The following is a 21729-nucleotide window of genomic DNA, read 5'->3' on the forward strand; positions in this document are numbered from 1 at the left end:
GTTTGATTTTCTCTTCGGTTTCGTAGGCGTCACACATAGAAGTGCCCACGATACCGATGCAAAACGAGTCTGCCTCTGTGAATGCAACAGCCAACCAAAGGTTATATAACCGCGCCGCGGAGTGTGAAATTTGCGTGGTGGCTGTAGCTTGAGAGAAGTGCCATATTTATAGCTGACAATTTTGGAAGATAGTAGACACGGCAGGTTGCCGAATGTGCGCTCTGAGACAATCCACAACGGTAGGCGTCGTGAATGGATGATCGTCTGCAAGCACAATCGTGGCATACGTAAATGCACATTGTGGCAGTCCTAGACAAGTAAGCAGCGCCTGACCCTGCAAACTCTTCAGTGAACAAATGTTTGTCTTGCAGGCATCTCAAACACTGGCCAGCTGTAGCGCAGCGGTCTCATAAATAGGACCCTTTACAACTTTAGCATACAGCCCACAGAGGCTCCCCATGAATTCCCACACATAAATTTCAACAGATGCACAATGGGTAACAGTCTCTTCTTTAGGAACGCACAATCGGGGCGCCACGAAGCAGTTCTGTCGGTTATGAAGCCCAGGAAGCGATCTGTCCCTGCATATTTCACGATGTTCCTATTGATGTAGACTAAGTATCGCGCCATTGGTTTGCATGCGAATGCATGGATGGCGTACTCTTCGGTTCATAAAGTCAAGCTCTCTGTTCGAAGGTAGGCTGTTGTGAGGATTTCTATCTCCTGTATTCGCGCAGGCACCTGGGGTCGAGTAAGTGCAGCACTCCTGAGTCAAATATCATCTGCGTATATGGATACCTTCACAAGACCGATGGGGGCAATACTGAACAACGTGGGGATAAATACACCTCTTTGAGGTAAGCCGCAGTATGTGTAATGTTGAGTTGCTTGACTCTCATTTCTTTGCACAAAGAAGAACCGGCTGGTTATACAGTTATCCATTGAACCATTCGTCCACCAATGCCCATCCCTTTTAGGGAATTCGGGATAGCGTCATGGGCTACATTATCATATGCACCCTTCACGTCAAGGAAGACTTCAACTGATATACGCTTGCGACCCCTTTTTCTCGTTGAACAAATGTCGAGAGGTCAGTTACCCAATCGATAAAGGAGCGGCAACGACGGAAGCCTGTCATGCAAGCAGGGAAGGGGTGCGGCGTTCTAGACCCCGCTCTCGACAAACAGGAACCAGTCTTTCCATCACTTTTCCAAGGCATCTTGCGAGAGCAATAAGGCGATACGCCTTCAAGTCTAATGGTCATTTTCCAGGTTTTAGTAGTGGTGTCTAAGTGGTGACTTGCCTTGCACTGTCGGGGAATGGTGCAGCTATGCCAGGAGATATTGAAGCGTGTTAACAGTTCTCTTCTGGCGTGTTGTCCAAGATATAACAGGGCACTCTAATACCGCCAGGGCCTGGAGAGGACATGTGCTTCAAAGGAGCTAATGCATATTGGAGTTCTGCCATGGTGAAGGGTATGTCCGTATCTGTTATTCGAGTCTCAGAAATGACACAGGCGTCGATGTTCTTGTTGGTAAGATTTTCCGAGATTCTTGTGCTACTTTCTTGTGCCACCTGGAGTATGTTCTTCTCTAATGAATTACCAAAGTTATAAAAGGGTGCCCTTGCTGCGGAGAGTAGCGAAGGTCATGCACTCTTATCCAGGTATAACACAACGGCTTCCGAGGGTCTAGAGATTCGCAGAATGTTTTCCAGCGTTCACTGCCCGGCTTTTCAGTGCATCAGTGAATCTTTTTCTGGAACCGTCGTGCCGCTCTCAGGTCGTACATTGATGTTGTGCGTCTATATCATCCATATCCATGTCCACATTTTACATTTGGAAGCTTTCATGGCATCTGCGGTGGTATTTTTCGGGCCACAGGTGAGGCCATTTTCGCCAGTGTCTTACACACGTGATTTAAACATTGGCCAGGCAGTGCCATTCACTACACTAGAAGACACATTTTTATTGAGTCCACTGACCTTTACGTAGGTGGGTTGATCATCATTCCCGTTGTGTCGATGTCGCAAAACCATTTAACCCTATGAGAAAGGCATCGTGACACCAAAGTCATGTCAAGTTCGCGTTAGTTCCGTTCGCGTTAGATTTCCTAGTCTTGGTACTGTTCCTCCGAGCGAACGGTACACTTCCGTCTTATATTGAATGCAAAGGGTAACTGTTCATGACGGCGCGAGGGCGATCTCAACGCAGCGAGGCTAAAGGTCATACTATTAGTGAGAAGTAAACATGTAAACGATGCATTCACAATGACAAGGACCAACTGTGTCGAGGTGACGAGTGTCACCGAAAACATTTCTTCTACGCTTCTCTTCGTCTGGGGACCTGATGTCATTGTACACCTCGTTTTGTCGGTGAAAAAATCCGCCAGAACCATGGCATATAGCGCCTCGCCGTAGAAGAGTAAAATGACGTGACACAGTATGATATACAAGTTGACGGGAAGATGGAGTCTTGAAGAGATGAAAAATTCATGCAACACGGGGTGTTCGATCGATGATGTTAAACTATGCATGATGTGTAAGTACAATGTATGATGCCTCGGTGAGCCTTTCGCATTTTCGTCGCTGCCCTGTCATTTTGGTAGGGTTTTCGTAGGGGCTGGGACCACCGCTATTGCCCGTACGAAGGCCTTCGAGATCACGGGGCGTTTCGTGACTTTTGCGCAATGTTCAAGGCGCATGCCCCGTGGCATCGTGCAAGAGGCGGATTGCAGGCACTATATTTGAAGCGTTGTAGAACGAAATTAAGGTTTTTAACATACATTTTATCAGTTATGCAATATTTCGTATATATTACGCTAGTTCAAGGGCAACTACGCCAATAGCTGCAGCAAAGAGATGACGCGAGTGAGTTCCTCGAGTATCAAAAATATCTCTTATCAGGGTTTAAACAAAATATGTCCTGTGTGTTGTTTCCGGGTGTCCTCACTGTCCAACTCACGAGGTGTGCTCTCACTTCGACGTATATTTACTGGCTCCGGCATAATAAATTCTAGTGTTGGTAAGTACCACTTCTTTTATTCAAGTACACAATCGCTCAATACAACATTCTCCGTTTGTTCAAGCTTCTAGCTGACTACAAAAAGAATGCAATTTTAGGTGGCGAAGCAAGTTTGGCGCAACATCAGGATGATGCTACCTGTAATTCTACTTACTGACTTAACTGAAAGAAACTTAGGTCAGTATAAACATCAGAAATCTTCCGCAGTAAAAAAAAAATCACAGCATATCCACGGAGTGAATGATGATGAGTGGGCGAAGCAGCGGAGGTTCATCGGTAAACCGTGAATCTTCCGCGAATTCTGCCCAGTACATCATCACCGACGTGAGATCGGGCGCGTTTATACTAAAGGTTCGATGAGTTATGACGACTTGCAGCGCACTTTAATTTTACATGTACGCTGTGAATTTTCATTGTTTAGAAATCCATTGCTTAGAAAACATCTGGCGTCTTTCGTTAAGCAGCTGGCGTCTTTTCGTTTTGCTTTAGAAACATCTGGCGTTCTTCGTTTTGCTTTTACAAAACATCTGGCGTCTTTTGTTGGTTTATTTCATCAATCAACGGCGTTTTGAAAAAAATTTTTATTGTTTAATCACGCACAGGAGAAATCTCACCAGGCACTACCTTGAAGGTAAAGAATGGCTGCTAATGGGAATGAGAGACAGAAGAAGTCGGCTTTTAGCTAACGCTGCGAATTTTTTATTGTTCAACAACGCACAGGAAAAATCTCCCACCGGCACCACCTTGCAGGTCAAAGCGTAAGACTGGTTACATACTACGCTACGAGGGACGAACGGGTGCCGCTATAAGGAGCTTCGCCCCTAAAAATTGTCGAGTGTACGTGGTCCTCTAATAACACCTCATGATTTATCCAAGGCATCTCTGATTAGTAAAAAAAAGAACTATCACAAACGAACAGCTGCATTATGTTCTTTTTTTTTTCAATTTGATCTCAGACTGTTGAAGGTAAGCAATAACAATAAAGGCATTATTTTTGCTCATTGCTTTATTCAGGAGCTTTTAGCACTATTGTATTTGTTACTGTGTACAGCAAAGAGAACGAAACTATACGTACAACACTTCAGTGTATAAGTAACACGCCAAAGTGCGCTCGCATCCATCTGGCGATTTAGCCATAAATGACGACTCCACGCACTCGCAGTCAGTATTCATCCAATCACTCTCCCATGCCATCTGTATGTGAATTGGCTCACTCCTTTGAAGGAACTGCGTAAAACACACACGATTTTATTCACTTACAGCAAGATTACGGTAGCCAGCATCATTATCAAAATGAAGAAAAAAAAATAACGCGACCCTAATCCAAGCCTTAGGCGTCTGAGAGTGGCTATACCAAAAAATGTGTTGGTAAACGTGTGGTTAGCTATTAACTAGCTTCGTTTAGAAGTGAGGTTATTTAGGCTTTTCCTTGCTCTGTATAGTGCCAACAGAAATTGTCATCATGGCCTATTTCATCTTCTGATTCGCTTCCATAGCACTGGCGTGCAATGTAAGAACTACGATGGGCGAGTGGGTTACGTGACAAAAAACGTATCACGTTACAACTACATAGCAGGAAACAGCGAAGATACACGAGAAAAGAAAGACTGACAGGACTTGGCGCTGGCTAACAACATGAGCGTTTATTTCGTATGCGCACAACAAGCTCCAGCTAAACAGCCAACACACCAGAACAACAACAGCACAACAAGCCAACAAGCTCAAGTTTACATCCTTTTACGTTACAACTAGTCACGGCACTAAAATCACGTAACATGGCGTAATATCTACCCACCTGACTAAAATCATGTTACATCACGTAACAACTAGTCACGTGAGTGAAAATCACGTAGCATTACATAACAAATACTCACCTGAATAAACATCACGCAATGTCACCTAACAACTAGCCACGTCACAAAAATCACGTAACGACACGTAGCAGCTAATCACGTGACATGTTCACGGCATAAGCCTCGTGACAACTGGCCACGTGACTGAAATCACGTAACTTCAAGTAATAGTTAGTCAGACATCTTCCCGCCAGAAACCAGATAACATATGCTTACGTGACTAAAATACGTAACATTACGAAACAACTCATCATGGGACTAAAACTGCGTAATAAGCAACAACTAACCACGTAACAACTACACACGTGACATATGTGTAATTTTGTGCGATATTTGTGCGATACTTTGTGTAACTTTTCATGCACCAAGACAGTCACTTGTTCGGAAAGTAACCTTTGTGGCTAGGAAAGGCATCTAGCATTTCGCCTTTATCAAAACGGGACTGCTGCGGCCGGAAGCGAACACGCGACTTTCGGGTCGTCAGCCGGGCGCCGAAACCGCTACATCACCGGGGCGGGAAGGCTGAGGAGAAGCAACATATGTGAAATGTCATAAAGTTTTGATCGAGGATAATCATTGGCATTGCAGGCATTGCTGCGATAGTATATGAGCATGATAGAGATAGTTTATACGAACGGGAACTATACTTTCATAAACGGCGTGGCCTGACACCACAACTGCCATGTAAATATTTCTTACCGATGCAATAAATAGCACGCCTTCATTACACAATTTCGTTTCAACCTTTAATAAGTAAACCCAGCTAACGCGATCCCCGCCAGATACACAGCGATACGCTACGCTCCGAAAAGAAGCGTAAACGACGTGCAATTCGTTAAGAATTGTGCATGGCTTGCAGCAGCTCCTCTGGCGTGCTGTATCATTAAGGGAATCAGATGATGCGCACACCGACACCAATTAAGAGAATGACTTCAAAAAATCACAGCATATCCACGGAGTGAATGATGATGAGTGGGCGAAGCTGCGGAGGTTCATAGGTAAACCGTGAATCTTCCGTGAATTCTGCCCAGTACATCATCACCGACGTGAGATCGGGCGCGTTTATACTAATGGTTCGATGAGAGTTATGACGACATGCAGCTCACTTTAATTTTACATGTACGCTGTGAATTTTCATTGTTTAGAAAACCGTTGCTTTAGAAAACATCTGGCGTCTTTTCGTTTTGCTTTAGATACATCTGGCGTCTTTTCGTTTGCTTTTAGAAAAAATTTGGCGTCTTTTGTTGGTTTATTGCATCAATCAACTGCGTTTTGAACAAAATTTTTATTGTTTAATCACGCACAGGAGAAATCTCACCAGGCACTACCTTGGAGGTAAACAATGGCTGCTAATGGGAATGAGAGACAGAAGAAGTCGGCTTTTAGCTAACACTTACACTTCTACTTCTACTAACGTTTCCTACTGGAACATGCCAATGGCTGCTAATGGGGAATGAGAGACAGAAGAATTCGGCTTTTAGTTAACGCGCACGCTGCGAATGTTTTATTGTTCAACAACGCACAGGAGAAATCTCCCACCGGCACCACCTTGGAGGTCAAGATCTGGTACTAGCGATAAGACTGGTTACGCACTACGACGGGCACGAAGGGGTGCCGCTTTAAGGAGCTTCGCCATGGCTTCGCCCCTAAAATTAAGAGTGAATCATTCCACACAGACATATGCGAGACAAGGAACGCGGCCACGGCTGGACTGGAGAGGCTATGGCTAATGTGGCATTGGCGACGCGCAACCGGCCTGCAAGCTTCACGCGTTCATGTGGTGCGTTGGAGGGGGCCACGCTGTCGCACCCGAAAGACGCGCAGCAGAGGAGATGGCGGAGAGGAGAGCAGATGGCGATAATTTTGCGAAGTAGACGGGCTTTATGAAGTAGAGGAGCAGGAGAGGTTGAGGAAAGGAAAAGGAGCAACTTCTGCAACCCTAATTGGGAGCACGGCTAATGTCCCAAGGCCCTCGAGCGTCTTCCTTTGGGCGGTCAACATAACCGGAGAGCGCGCCATCAAGAGAAGAAAATAACAACGGCGCTTGGCAGTGGCACGTGAAGCCATGGCTCGCGTTCCCTGCGGGCGTCGATTTTGGGAAAATAAAATTTCATTTGGGTCTAGTTGGTGCATATCCCTGAGGTACGGTGCAAATAATACTTAGGTGAGCGAACGACGCGAAGGAAGCGCTTGATGGGGAGAGATGGTTAAGGTTCTCGTTTTCGGCGTGCCGAGAGATGGCGCGCCAGACTGAGGTCCATGGCGGGCTGCTGGCAAATTCCGCAAAGCACCTCCGGCACGTGGGCAACGGTTTACAGATCTTAAAAACCGAGCTATCGCGTGATATTGACCACCCGACACGTTGCTCGAATGGCCCGTTTTGTCGCTCATAGCGTCGCTCGTCGCTGTGCGGTGCATTTTCGCGCATATGGCGTTTGACTTTCTGTGTCCACGTGCCGCGCTTTTCCTTATTGCTGTCGTTGCTTTTTGGGCTTGTTTTTAAAAATGTCATGGTGGTCAAGTGTTTTTGTGCTGCGGAAGAATGGAGAAGTGCTTTGTGCCCTTTTGCAAAAGTGGCTACAAATCTTGAAGAGAGAAGTACACGCTTTTCAAGTCGCCAGCTAACAACGTGATAAGACAACGTGATAAAGGGGTGCTATTTCTTCTACTAAGTACTTCAGGCAGCGTTGCACTCGTCATATTCGCTACATGCACGCTGGTTAACTGGAAGAGCTTCCACAGTAGGCGCTTGCGCCGGCCGCTGTGCACACGCTGACGTTGCGTACGCTTGCACAGGTCGTAGAGTGCCTCGATGCGCGTGGTTGTCAAGGCAGCCTACCAGGTTGAAGTTGGTAGCGCCATCTCTCGTGCTTCTTGCAAAGCAGAACATTGTCGCGCAATGGGTAGTCTTGGCGTTCGCTCACCTAAAGTATTTCTTGCACCGTGCCCTGAGGCTGAAATTACAGGGCAAATGCACTTCTTTTAGGAGATGGCTCGCCAAGCTTCATATGCTCGCGCCTTGTCCATCGCGCCGTACCCGCTGGTTCTCGATGCTCCCGCTAGAGGTGCAGCTGTGCGCTCTCCGGTGAAACAAGCGCACTCAATCGATGGCGCGCCTCCCCTCAGGCGGCGCCGCACACTCCCCTACACACTCGGCGCGTGTTCTCGTTAGATAGGTGACCGCTAGGGGGCCGCGCCCATATACAGCGCTTGCTCTCAGGCGATCTGATGGGTCTTTGAGGCCTGCAAGCCAATACAAAGAATGGTGGGCGTTGACTACTTTGAAAGTTCGTCTATACAATAGGGTCTGAACTTAGCTATGGGTCACACGACAGCTAGGCATTCCCTCTCTGTGGTTGAGTAGTTTGATTCACCCGAGGAATAAATACCAGAAGGTTAGGCGATCGCTCGCTCGATACTTTCTTGCGTCTGCACAAGGACGCCTACGAGGCCGACATTGGATGCACCCGTGTGCACTTCAGCGTCTGCATCTTTGTCGAAGTGATCCAGAATTGACGGAGCTTGAAGGCGTCGCTGCAGCTCGCATAAAGCGTGAAATTGCTCTCAGTCCTAAACAAAAGGTACGTTGCCTATTGTGTGGTTGAGCAAGGGTTCAGCTATTATAGAAACGTTTGGTACGAAGCGAAGGTATTACACGTGAACTCCCAAAAGCGGCGCATCTCGCGTTTGTTTGTAGGGATTGGGAAGGCAGCAGGGCTGCCATTTTTGGGGGATCGCCAGAATTCCACTGCCGCTTCCTACATGGCCGACACATTTCAGCTCCGTGTTACCGAAGTGGCATTTTTCGGGCCTATGTGGTAGGCCAGCGGTTTGAAGCGCAATAAGTACTTCACGAACACGCTGATTATGCTGCTCGATAGTGTCCGAAAAAACCACGACGTCGTCTAAATAAACAAGACATGATCCAAAAGGAAACACCTCAAATTTGAAGAGATCACAAGAGATATTAAACGCGGTCTTTTGCAAGTCAAGGTCATTGTCGTCGATTTGCGAATAACCCCTGCGCAATTCAATGGACGAAACGTATGTGCAATGTCGTAGTTGGTCCAGCCAGTCGACGATGCAAGGAAGCGGACAGACATCTTTCTTTTTGACGTTGTTGAGCTAGCGGTAATGAACGCAGAAACGCAATGTGCCGTCGTTCTTTTTAACCAGTGCAACTGGTGATGCCCATGGCCTCGTAGATCACTGGATGATGTCGTTTTCAAGAATTTGTTCAATTTGCTGGCAAATGGCGCTCGTTCTCTTCGTGAAACACGGCAGCCAAGTTGTTGGATGGGTCTATCCGTGGGTTCGATTACGATTCTGTGGTTGGTATTGGGCGTCTGCTTAATTTTTCACGTCGTGGCGAAGCAGTCGCTGAAGAAAAGCAAAGAAGATCGAAACCTTCCTTGCTGTGGAGCCGATAGTTCAGGCTACACATCGACCTGAACTGTAGACTGCTTGTAATTGTGAGCACCGGAGGATAGCTCCGCGAGTAATCGGCTAGTTCTCAAGACTCCCTGAATGCACGTGTCAGTATGAAACATACGAGCTCACAAGCGCTTTTGTTGTTGTTGCGTGTTTCTTCTTATTGTCTATTTTTGATCCCCGCTCCTCTTGCAAAACAATAAACCTTACTCCTTCTTGCTCCTTGATCTTGTGGTCCGCCTTTTGGACCTTCCTCACGTCATCGTCCACGGACACCTAAACAGAAATCCGCTTCTGCGAAGACTTATCTTGGCATCGCAGCGTTCTCCTCGTCGAGCGCGATGATTTCACCCGACTGCTGCATTGCGGCATAGGCTTGCTAACTCATGGCTTTTCTCTCCTACCTGCAGTAGAACCGAAGTAGCCAGGCACTCGCTTTTTTTCGTGTGGGGTCTTGCAGCGCTCAGCAGCTCTTATGGCTGGATAAGAAATGAAGGAAGTTTGAACTTAACATAACTACAGTTCTGTCTATTTAGGGTTATTTTCCACCACCTCTGCTCCGAGAATGCCTGGAAGTTCAGCGGATCCCCCCCAACATGCAACCCTACCATCACCGAGGAAGGCGGCTCGGCAGGTTCAACAACGTCAGGAACAACCACCGAAATGACGCCAGGCGCGATACGAGGACGCTGCCAAGTATCTGGGACGTAGCGCCTTCGAGATTTGCGTCACAGGCCACAAGGGGACGGCACTGGCGACCGTGACTATTCTGGCCAAACTCGCGGATACAGCCGAAGAGGCCGCTATAGCACTCGCCGCCCAAGCGAGCGAGGATCCCATAGTGGTCTTAACCGACACCCAAACAGCGGCACGCAACTACCTGGATGGAAGGATCTCCACAAGAGCGATAAAGATACTGAAACGCATCAACGCTCCTCCCCCTTACACCTGCATGTCTTTGTTCCGGGTCACAAGGGCCTCGAGGGGAATGTAGTGGCACATGCCGCGGCCCGGGAATGCATCATTCCCGCTTCCCCACATGAATTTCGAGGCCCCTCTCTCTCAAGAACACCAGTAGAAGAAACCGAATAAGTACTTTTACCATACCACGAATTGCTGCAACACTATCGGCTTGAAAGGAGGTTCTACCCTCCCCCATCACAAAATTTCAAGAGACGACTTCGATGCAACACATTTACCCACTGCGTTTTATTGCATCACCTAAAACTTACGTCATACGACTACATCTGCCCACACAGTAATGTGGCAGATGCCCTAGCGCATATACTAATGCAATGAAAAGGCAGCAACCAAGCCATACAAGCAGCAGCAACAGATGCAGACCCAAACCTCCTTAGTGAAGCGTGGGAGGCTGCGATCTCCAAGACGGATCTGGTCGACCAGCGCCAACTCCTCGCGTGGGCCCGGCAGGCGGTCCAGGCAAGAGGGTTCCTGGAGTAAGGGACCCTCCCACATTCACTTACTGGTCACCTAATAAACGGTTTCCTCTCTCACTCCACATAACGAAGAACTGCTCTCAAAGATGGGAAAATAAATGGCGGGCAATGTCTGTATTTTTATTAAATAGTTCGACGTTCAGTGGCGGACATGTTTAGTGCACATATGCTGAACAGAGCATTTAACATCGGAGCTGTTTAGGCTATTTCTTCGGCAAGTTCGCGTGACCAGCAGAAAGCGTGACCAACTCCTAGCATTGCATGGCCATGCATAGCATAGTTAGCGAAGGTGTGGGAAATCGAAGATACGATTAGGAGGAATGAAAGAAGGATGGGAGAGGGTAAAGAGGCGATGGGTCACAAACAGCGGGTAGGAGTATGTGCCAAACAGCTCGTAGCCTAGCATAGCCATGAATAGTACAGTATCCTTCGCCGCGGTGATGTAGCGGTTTCGGTGCTCGGCTTTTCACCCGAAGATCGCGGATTTGATCCCAGCCGCGGCGGTCGTATATTGATGGAGGCGAAATGCAAGATGCCAGTGTACTACGTGATGTCGGTTCACGTTAAAGAAGGCCAGATGGTTGAAGTTTCCGGCGCCATCCACTCTGGTGTCTCTCATAATCATGTCATGATTTTGGGACGTTAAACGGCACATGTTATTACTGATAGTACAGCATCGCAATACGGTGGAACAGGGAAGTTAGGGTGAGGAGCAGTCATGCGACCTTGAGAGGGAAGGAAAGCAGGATGTGAAAGGGTAAACCATACCATAATTCATTTTTAAACCTATTACCTGCGTTTGAAAACACGAAAGAAAACGAGGCCAGACAGGACACGCGCACACTCACAACTGAAAGTTTAGTGGTTGACGAGTGACATATATACAGTGAACAATAGATGGAACAATTTCACTGGACAATGATACGCCTTCTTCCCAAAGTAGCATCTAAAAATTTTAGCTTACAATCAGTAAGAGATACCGAAGGTTCGCTTATACACCCACGCGAACTTTTCATCCTGAATGCTTGGAACAGCTCTTGGGTGCACCGCTCCCTGTGATGGTACGATTCCTCGTTTTTGTCCGTGTTTGCTAGCGCTGTTAGTAGGCTTTAGTATGAATGTGAACCAACTAACACGAATGGTCCTCCACTTGTGTGTGTTTCTTTTGCAATGGGCCATGTCCTGCTTTCGGGCTTCTTCTCGGATACCGTAACCATGTACTCGATAGCATAATAAGGAATGGGAAGAGAAGTGATGGTGAGAGGAAGTGATCTCGGGAATAGAAGGAGGGATAGAAGGAACGAAGGCAATTTAGAAAGATATAGGGAAATAAAACTGAAATGAGAAGATAGGAGCAGTCGTAGAAAAAGATATATAGAAAGGAATACGAAAGAGAGAAGAAAAAAAAGATCAAGTACGGTGAAATAAATCGATCTGCATTGACGAAGTGGTAGCGCTTGCTTGTCAGCTACGCTGTGTACTCAGATTGCACCGGCGTAGAAGTGACCTCAATTTATTTCACGTATGTACGGTGTCCAATAATACGTATCTGCATGGCATCCTGACTTTTGGCGATTTCAAACTTCTGTATTCTAAGATAGCTTCTAACTAATAAAAATATTGATTCTCCTTGCTCACAGCTATTACTCAGCTGAAAATTTTAAACGTTATCAGTGTAGGGTATAAAGGACGATATGGTCTTCACATTACAGCAAGATGGCGTGATTTTTTTATATATGAGCCGCCACATGGGACAGGCTTGAAGCTCTGCCTTAGGGTTACCTGGCTTAAACTCACTTCTGGACACGTGGCCTTTCACAAAACTACGTTGCGAGCCTAAACACATATGTACCAGGATTGTGCGCATTTCATCTGACGCTATTCCTATAGAGCATGGCGTCATAATAAGTTATTTTCACAGAATTCTTGACAATGTTTTATTACTCACCTGCGTAACAGATTCAGTTGATATCTGCTTGTCAGCTCCATTTCTATTAGGCTCGTTTGGCACATGTTGCCCCTGGCTTTCAGATGCATCTGAGGAGGTGTGAATTTTTGTGATCAGCAATACACAGAGCACCACTTCTAGCTACTACTTTTGCTCTAAATATAGCCGACAAGTAGACGAAACTTTAGTGGTAAGCTACGGGAAATTTAGAACGTCAAAGAAAAACGAGATCTCAGGATTTATGCATTTGCCTGAGGAAACTCGAAGCCGAAAGCCGTAACAACCACCATCATCATACCAGGATTGGAGCTTGGGAGGACACTTGAGGTTTTGTACCGCGCACCGCGTTTTCAAGGCCATCGTCATTTTTGGTGTGTTTAAGGAGGTTTGCTTATTTAAGGAAGGGTTGCTGTCTAGCTGTGCCTTTCGCTACTCCTCTTCTCTTATATATTATTTTACATTATGAATGGACGAATAACCACAAAGTAGTGCGAAGCTCACGCATGAAAATGTCCGTTCACAAAAGCAATGTTCACACGTCAACAATAATGTTGTCACGCCAAGAATACAAGAAATATTCGTGCTTTACAGAATACTTCATCTTACAGTTCTTTGCAGAGAGTGTTCACAGAATAGTCGCTCGGCACTTCCCCACATTTTTAAACACAGCTGTCACGAAACACGAGAAACAACGCGAACCTTGTGACTGGAAGTATCCGATTACAATTAACAATGCGAACAGTAATTGTTTATGTGAGTCAGTATCTTTCTGATATTCCTGATTCGTCTAAAAACTGTACTAGTGCGCCTTCAGCGATGTTTCCAAAGTTTCTGTTGACCATGGGCCCAAACCTTGTGCTAGTGATAGCGGTTGTCTATCGAACCTATTTAGTTTTTCTAATATTTTTTTCGGGGAACAGCATAATTTTCGGAATGTGCAAGAAGCTGTTCTGTGTATTTGTTTGGCCTCTTCACAACGCCTTTGTTGACGCTCTGAGTGATGATGATGGTTAATTATGTCTGAACTCTTTTAATGAGTCCCAGCGTTCAACTATTCACTGTGCACTTCAATTGGTGTAACGACTAGCGCGGCTCCAGGCTTCTGCCCGCAATATTACACCTGTTAAATGACTAATTCACCGACATGATGACTTCATAGGGTCTTCTTTCAAACGGGTTTCAACGAACGGTGTCGGTGAATGGCAAAACCCTGGAATGCCACGCAGAATACCTGGCTTTCATTCTAGCGGCCGCCCTGCCTTTTCAAGTGAAACTTGCTATTATGTATAGATGTCGGTGGTGGCATCGTAGGCGGGAAACTGCGCCAATGGCCCACGATGTGGTCCTCAAAGGAGCGCGGGTCGCGTGTATTTTGATACGCCAATTCGAACAAGTGTTGTTCAAGATAACACAGAGCTCATCTAGCTGGTTTTTATTATTGTTAAAAGAGTGGGCCTGAAACGCGAACACAAGAGAGGTGAAGTCACCGCAAACACCGAAGATTAAGGTGCATGTTAAAGAAGCCCAGGTGGTAAAAATCCACTACGGCACCATCCACTACGACGTCCCCCATAATCATATCGTTCTTTTGGGATGTTAAACTCCAGCAATTATTATGCCATAAACGCCGACTTACCGACTGACAAGTGAAAATAAAGCACACACAAAATCTTATGCGCGCATGCCCAGGCAAGAGACGATACCCATCAATCCGCCACACGTCGGGGCTATGTGTTAGATCGGCCATTTGATTTCCTCATTACGTAAGCTAACCGACGGTTGGCTCACACATGCGCTGCCATCATTAAACATATACCATCCCTCAATTATTAGACGCGTTTCTTCAAATTTCTGTCTGAAGAAGTACGCATTCACCGAATTTTGGCGTGCATTTACACTGTCGACACTGCAAAGAGAGATTAGATTGTGTACCTTCGGTTACCGATTTCTTATGTTCCAAGAACTTTTGGTTTACACTGCGCCCTGTCTGTCCTACATACATAACAATATCTCTGATTTTATGTCCCAAAACCGCGATATCATTATAAGGAACACCGTAGTGGAGGGCTGCGCATATTTCGACTACCCGGTGCTCATTAACGTGAATTGGCATTGCCTGGCACCCGGGCCTCTAGCATTTCGCCTCCATCGAAATGCGGCCGCCGCGGCCGGGATCCAACCCGCAACCTTCGGGTCAGCAGTCGAGAAACATAACCGCTACGCCACCGCGGTGGGCTCTCCTAAGTAGAAGTGGCCGCACCTAAAAGGAACCCTAAACACGACGCCTGTACGGTAATTAGTAAATCTGTTGCTGTGTTTTACGCTACAAATGTCAGCCCGCTTCTGGTCTCCTACCCGTTATTCCTTCGCTGCACAAAGGAAGCCGTAAAAAACAACACTAATGCCGAATCTACTTGGCAGTTTCTTTAGCCTGCGATATGCGAAATGAATGTTAGGAATACATATGACACGCTTGTTATTATTGCTTTCTGCAACCATGCTCGAACTTCACAAAATGGGCATGTTTAAGCGTTCAGCGAGAGAAGCTAACTCGATGTATAATAACCTGAATCTAGCAGAAGCGTAAACTGTGTGTTGGTGCTGGTATATATATATTTTTTTTTGTGCTCACATGACTTAGTGAGAGAAGACTTAAGGTATGGCATGTCTTTACCCATTTTGCAACCGTGGAATGCTTCGAAGCGAAGATGAACAGATTGAAGATTGGTTCTTAAGATCTATGCGAATACTGCCGGCATAGGCGCTTCTTCAGAAACATTATTAAGATATGTCGAAATTGTATCAGCTTCATTGTGAGGCGATTTCTTAATAAATCTCAGCGCTACTCTATTTACCTCTAATTATTCGCTCCCTGAGCTGGAAATAGATTCCATATGAATACAACTGCGAAAAACAAGTAATCGTCCACATAACGAAAAACATTATATACAGTAACCTTAGGCATCCTCTAACGTTTGTCAATCTCAGGTATAAATCACTAAGGATCTCCGCAGAATAATTCACCAAATAACACAAAGGATCAGGAGTGTTAGGTTGCGTATTAGATCTATTGATACAACCCAAAAAGTCTGAAATGCAGTGCGAGCGCTTTTTTTAAGTCTGCCGCGAAGTAACACTAGACTAATCCCTAAAGAAGGGCGCTAACACTGCATTAAAGATTGATCGGCTTGTAACATAGGATCTAATATGGTTAAATAATTTGTGAATGAGAAACTCAGACCACTAATTCAGGTTAAGGAAGGGTATTTCGTAAGTATGGCGGGCAGAATGTTATAATAAAAAAAATGTAGTGGCTTAGGTCAGCTACGCCAGGAAGTACGCAGCGTGTGCTAAGGTTCAGCTGATTATTCTTAGCTCCCCTGACTGTCTAGGATTAGCTTGATTATCCTTCTTACTGTTGTTTCAATGACACACGCACGGTATACGCATTATGTGACACATGTATATTTATTTTTTGCTCAACGCCATTTCTCTGTTGCCACATTGAGGGCTCGGTGGTCAGTGCATTAACGCGTTGTCGTCTCTATGGCCCCAACGCCCGGCGCAGCGTCAGACGGCCACTGCGCAACGGAGGCGCACAGCAGGGCGCGCGCTCCGGCGCCAGTATGTCTGCCGGTCGGTCGCGGCTATGATGCCACTCCCCTGGTATGAGCAGGTCGGCGAAGCGCGCGCGGCGGCGGCGGCTACTGTGCGCCAGCTGTGCGCCGTGTGACGTCACTGTTCCTCGCGCATGCGCAGCACAGCTCTTGTACGCGCACACTAAACTGCTCCGGCTCGGCCGTGTAGCTAACGCTGCAAAAGCGCTAACAGCCATAAAAAAGAATTTTAAGAGGGTGAAACTGAAACGACTGGTAATTAGGCAACGTGCTGTTGACAATATGGTAAGACATATTCTTTAGGGGATGTGTTCAAACCTTTTACACCGCAATTACTTAAACACATGCTTCATTGCAATGTCAATAAATACTCGATTTCATGCTGTCGAGCCTGTAATTCTCAAACTGAGAGGCAATATGCACTCTAAGAAAAAATAGTATAGATTACCCTTTTCCGTGAGTCCTCACACACCAGTTATATGACTATTTTAAAAGAAAAACGTAAACTTTCTTTTGGGTCTCTCGACTTTCCGACGAAAGTATAACTATCTCCAAATGCGGTTCACGTGTCTCTTTAGAGTCACATACGTCGCAAGTGAGGACTCAAAAATAAAGAAGTTTGTGACAGAAAGAAATGTACGCGATGATTCTGGTGAGCCAAAAGGAACATCCTGTTCGCAACATTTGCTGTGAACATTCTGCAGAAGAAATATAATTCCAAAGCTCTACATAGGGCTATTTCACAATGACAATAAGCATTGCATTCGGTGTATGTTCATGCCAGCGAAGCAATGCGGCAACAATGCTGATCGAAAGGCTTGCAGTATGTTTTACGTGCGGAAGACTTTAGCACTGCTCCACAGTTTCTCAGCTCTGCTCCGCAAATTGTACAGTTGTCACGGTGTGCAAATGGCAGAGTTTTTGTGTTAGTCGATGAGCTATGTACAGGCTGTTTCACACTTAGGGGAAATCTCGGAGCACGTGGCATCGTGATGCGGCCAGCGCTGCAACCACGCGCCGTCAGCAGCTCGCGCGTGCGCAGATGATTCAGGAGTGTAGTTTTGAACCGCGTCCTCTGCTACGGCGGCTCTTGCTTGCCGCATTGCTGACCAGCGCGCGGATATCATTGTTAGTGCAGAAACTGGGCCGATAATCTGCACTAAACGTTGTGCGACGCAAACCTGTCAGCCTTTATTTGTGATAATGGGGTGCTACAAGCAGAATGTGACAGCATACCTTGTTTGCCCTCTCGAAACGCCGTGGTGCTGTGTGCGTTCACGAATATTTCTTCACTGTGTGTGCACTGCAGTACGCTGGGACGAGGAAGACACGACAATTAGCACGCAATGTGCGTTGTCTTTATTTGACTTTAAATAAAAAAAAATGCACTCAGCAGTAAGAGTCGTTCTGCTGCACTGGCTTAACACGATAAAACAAATGGGAACAACTTCAGGAATGTTTTAGGTGAGGACCGGCTCCGAAAGGCGCCCGTGGCGCATCCAACTTAGTACCGTCTCATGTCACCAGCGGCAGTGATGACGGCGCTCATTCTGGACGGCAGTGAAGCGTACAGTGACTCGATGAGCGATGTATTGTCGAGAATAAGCCCGTTCAGGTGGTTGTTCTAACCTGAATTATTCCTGAATTGATTCCCATTTCTTTCGTTGTGTTAAACCCGCTCAGCTGCTCGGCAGTCACCACTGAGTGCTCTGTTTTGTTTAAAGTCAAATAAAGACCATGCACGTTGCATGCTCATTATCGTGTCTTCCTCATCCAAGCTTACTGCGGCGCGCACACACAGAAAAAACATTCGTGAACGCACACAGTACCACGATGTTTCAATAGAGCAAACAAGATATGGTGTCAAATGCTGTTTCTAGTGGCCCATTGTCACGAATAAAGGCTGAGAGGGTGGCGTTGCACAACGTTTAGTGCATACAAGCGCTGAAAGTTGGGCAAGTTGGTACGGGAACATCTGAGAAAACTGCGCAGCAAGACGGGACACGGCGAAAGAAAGCACGCACGAGTTTGTCGTTCCTTGTTTCTTCGTGTCCCAACTTCCGGCGCAGATTTTTCTGAAAATGAATAGTGCAGAGTAACGGCCCAGTTCCCGCATTAACAATGATATCCGTGCGCTGACCGACAATGCGGCACGCGCGCTGCCGTAGCAGACGACGCGGTTCAACTCTACACCCTTGAAGCGTCTGCGCACGCGCGAGCTGCTGCCGGCGCGCGATTGCAGCGCTAGTCGTATCGCGATGCCAGGCGCTCCAAGATTTCCCCTAAGTATGAAACAGCCTGTACGTATTTACCTTTCTCTTGAGTGCCAACAGGTTTGCATGGTCCACCTTCTCCCAATAAATGTTTCGTATCGCTGCGGCACATTTCCATGACTTTACTTTGGCATAATGTGTTACTTACTGGGCTGGGATCAAAGCCAAACAGTAAGCACTTGGCCTCTTCAAGCAAAAAGAAAATATAAAGGCACGGTGGTTATTCCACGAATTAAGTAATTGTATTTGTAACAGTTACACGCCTGAATAATAATAATAATAATAATAATAATAATAATAATAATAATAATAATAATAATAATAATAATAATAATAATACTTTATTGACATTTGGCACAGTAGCAATGTAATACAAAATTGGCCTGCCAAAGCGTCATTGGCAATGAATGCTCAGAGTAGCGTATTTTGAAGTGTTCTTAAATTATCCAAACAATACACATATGGATTCATCCTTTCTTTTAAACTTTTAAAAGCGCGAACATGGTGCCATGTAAGAACTAAATAAAACCGCCCGCGTCCTATATCAAGCACATACTACAAAGGGAGGTATTAAATCTCTTATGCACTTGTGCCATCAACTCTACCTAGTTACTTACAATGCAGTCATAGATATTGATGTGTTTCACGCAGTTGCGATAGTACCATCTAGCGCAGAACGCAATGCAAGGACACAGAGAAAACTTACAAAGACGGGCGCCGATGCACATAGCGCCAATCTTCGTCGGTTTTTGCTCTGGCCATGCCTTGTTATGTGCGCTTGGTGCTTTCTGGGAATCCCAGCGCGTCTATATACATTAGTTCGTGTGCAGTACAGTTATTTGGCTTAGGACATGCAAAATGGTGCTGCAATATAAAATCTTATTGATGCTGGAAATATGTGTCGGGCCAGTGTTGAAGTTTTGAGCCGAGATCGACAACTCTGCTATTTTACTGAGTGGAAAAAATAGCTTTGAGTGACTGGTTGAATAATTTCCTCCCTACCTGCGATCAATCAGGTTTACAATAGGTGCGAAGAAATAGTATTGGTTGCAGCAAACAGCAAGTACTTGGATGGCATTGAGGGAGATCCGTGTCAGTCGAACGACAGCTGGCTGTCCTAGCGAGTGGGTATTGACGGTGTGATCTCCTTTGCTTCGGGTCTATACGCGAACTATTTTACAATGATTCGCAGGTATAATTTCGCATGATCTAACGTAAGATAAGATTTATTGAAAACCACTGAGGCAAACATATTCCGGCAGTGGATCATAAAAATTCTGGGTCCTTCCACTACTGCCAAGATAGAAGGCAGGGAAGCTGCGACTATGGTGGGTCTCCTATTGTGGTTACTTGCTGTAGCGAAGTTCTATATTATCATCATTGACTATTTTGAGCGAATGAACAGAGATACACTAAAACATACTTACGTTTCTCTAGCGCATGACGCATGTTATCACGTCAGCTGCGGTGTCAGAATGAAATCCTGTATTATATAAGGAATCCCACTGTTTTCAAATGTACAAAACTGGCAAGATTTTCGTATGCTGCGCAAGCGACCTTGCCATTGAGGCAAAATTGTTCACGTCCTTCTGCCATGTCTTTTTTTTGGAAATCATACACTTTTGTGTTTATATTTACGCAATGACATTGTTTTACGGTAACACGATGTATTAGTCCAGTTAATCAGCTGTCTGAAAACTGTTGCTCTACGTGTATTGCGTGAGTGGATATCACTCGCCGGAACCAAGATATACAGGAGAGAGAGAGAGAGAGAGAATTAGAGGAAAGTACACAGGTTCGCACTAATATATACAGGGTGTTTCAGCTATCTAGCACCAACCATTAAAAAAAGCAAGCATAGGCGCTTCGCGTCTCAACTCGGCGTGCTACTGTCCTCAGCTGGATAAAGAAATATCGTGACGTGCTTCAACCTATAGCACGTCAGGATATTTTTTTTTATTCCGGCAAGCTAAGCAACTAACAAAGATTGGTTGATAATAGCGGTGTGCGAATAGTGAAATTTAATCTCGTATCGCATTCGAATCGAATAGTGCCGAAGAATGGCCTTAAATATCCAATATCGAATAGTATATATACACTAAATATGCACCACCAGTTACGGCACGACAAAGGAAAAATCAGAGAGGCTACTGCGTGCTGATAGATTCATTACGCACTTGTGCGGGAGTGGCGTTTGTTTCAGCTTTTATGGGCGGGCAGGCATGTTGATAGAAGAGCCACCATTCCAGTAAACAGCGGCACTCCTCAACTCCTAGCAGATGGGGGGTACAGTAGCTAGTTTTCTTTCCCCATGGTCGATCAATAAGGCTTATCTGACAACGGTAATGTTGTGCTTCATCGTCGTGAGCGCTCCGGGCCCAAAAGTCTTCGGGCGCCCGTTCACAGCAGCGTTTTTTAACTGTGCGCCAGAACCGTGGGAGTGTCTAAAGTAGTGATGCGGTGCTGCAGTGGCAACTGCCCAATGTGAACTAATTTTTACATACAAAGCGAATCACCGATGGTTTCGCAGGTCAAAGTCGAGCCATTTTACGGCGCTTCTCGCATATGCGACTGAACTACTCAAGAAGTCAGTGTCTTCGTTTAGGGAACAAAGTTGTGAAGACTTGACAGTGTTCTCATGTGTTTTCCTACGTGCGGAAATGACGTAGTCTCATTTAAGATCAAGAGGCGGTCGCTATTGAACTAGGATGTCAGTGAAAGTTTAATGAATGGTGACGTTAGCGTTAGTTTTAGCCACCCCACCCTAACCAAGTTGCACCATTGGCTTTTGTCGCGTTCTAGATATTTGTCCTGTCGAATTATTCGAAACTTCGAATACTAGCTATTCGAAAGTCGAATCAAATTATTCGATTAGGATCTGTTTGATTCGAATTCGAAAATCGAATATTCGCACACTCCTAGTCAATAAACTTTTTGAATACTAAATCTGGCGAAAAATTTTTAATTCAAGCGCTCGTTGTCAAACTTCGAATTTTTTCCATCTGTGCCACTATAAGTTCGCCGATTGCTTTTTCCAGCCTTTCTTTAAAGCTTCCGATTACAAAAAAATACCACATGACTACCGCCTAACGCGCGGCCCTTTTAGTGCCCTCAAATGTAAGTTGGAT

The 21729-nt window shown here is 45.8% G+C and overlaps 1 long non-coding RNA gene across 1 annotated transcript; it reads right to left on the reverse strand.

Moving 5' to 3' along the window:
* Window positions 1-4113: 4113 nt before the first annotated feature.
* Window positions 4114-18774, reverse strand: LOC119400855 (uncharacterized). The gene is made up of 3 exons (XR_005185281.2): window positions 18641-18774; window positions 12712-12800; window positions 4114-4249 (listed from the first exon to the last, which is right to left on the reverse strand). It is a non-coding gene; the product is annotated as an uncharacterized LOC119400855 (long non-coding RNA).
* Window positions 18775-21729: the final 2955 nt, after the last annotated feature.

This window comes from Rhipicephalus sanguineus, chromosome 7 (assembly GCF_013339695.2).
Source record: "Rhipicephalus sanguineus isolate Rsan-2018 chromosome 7, BIME_Rsan_1.4, whole genome shotgun sequence".
NCBI classification, from domain to species: domain Eukaryota; kingdom Metazoa; phylum Arthropoda; class Arachnida; order Ixodida; family Ixodidae; genus Rhipicephalus; species Rhipicephalus sanguineus.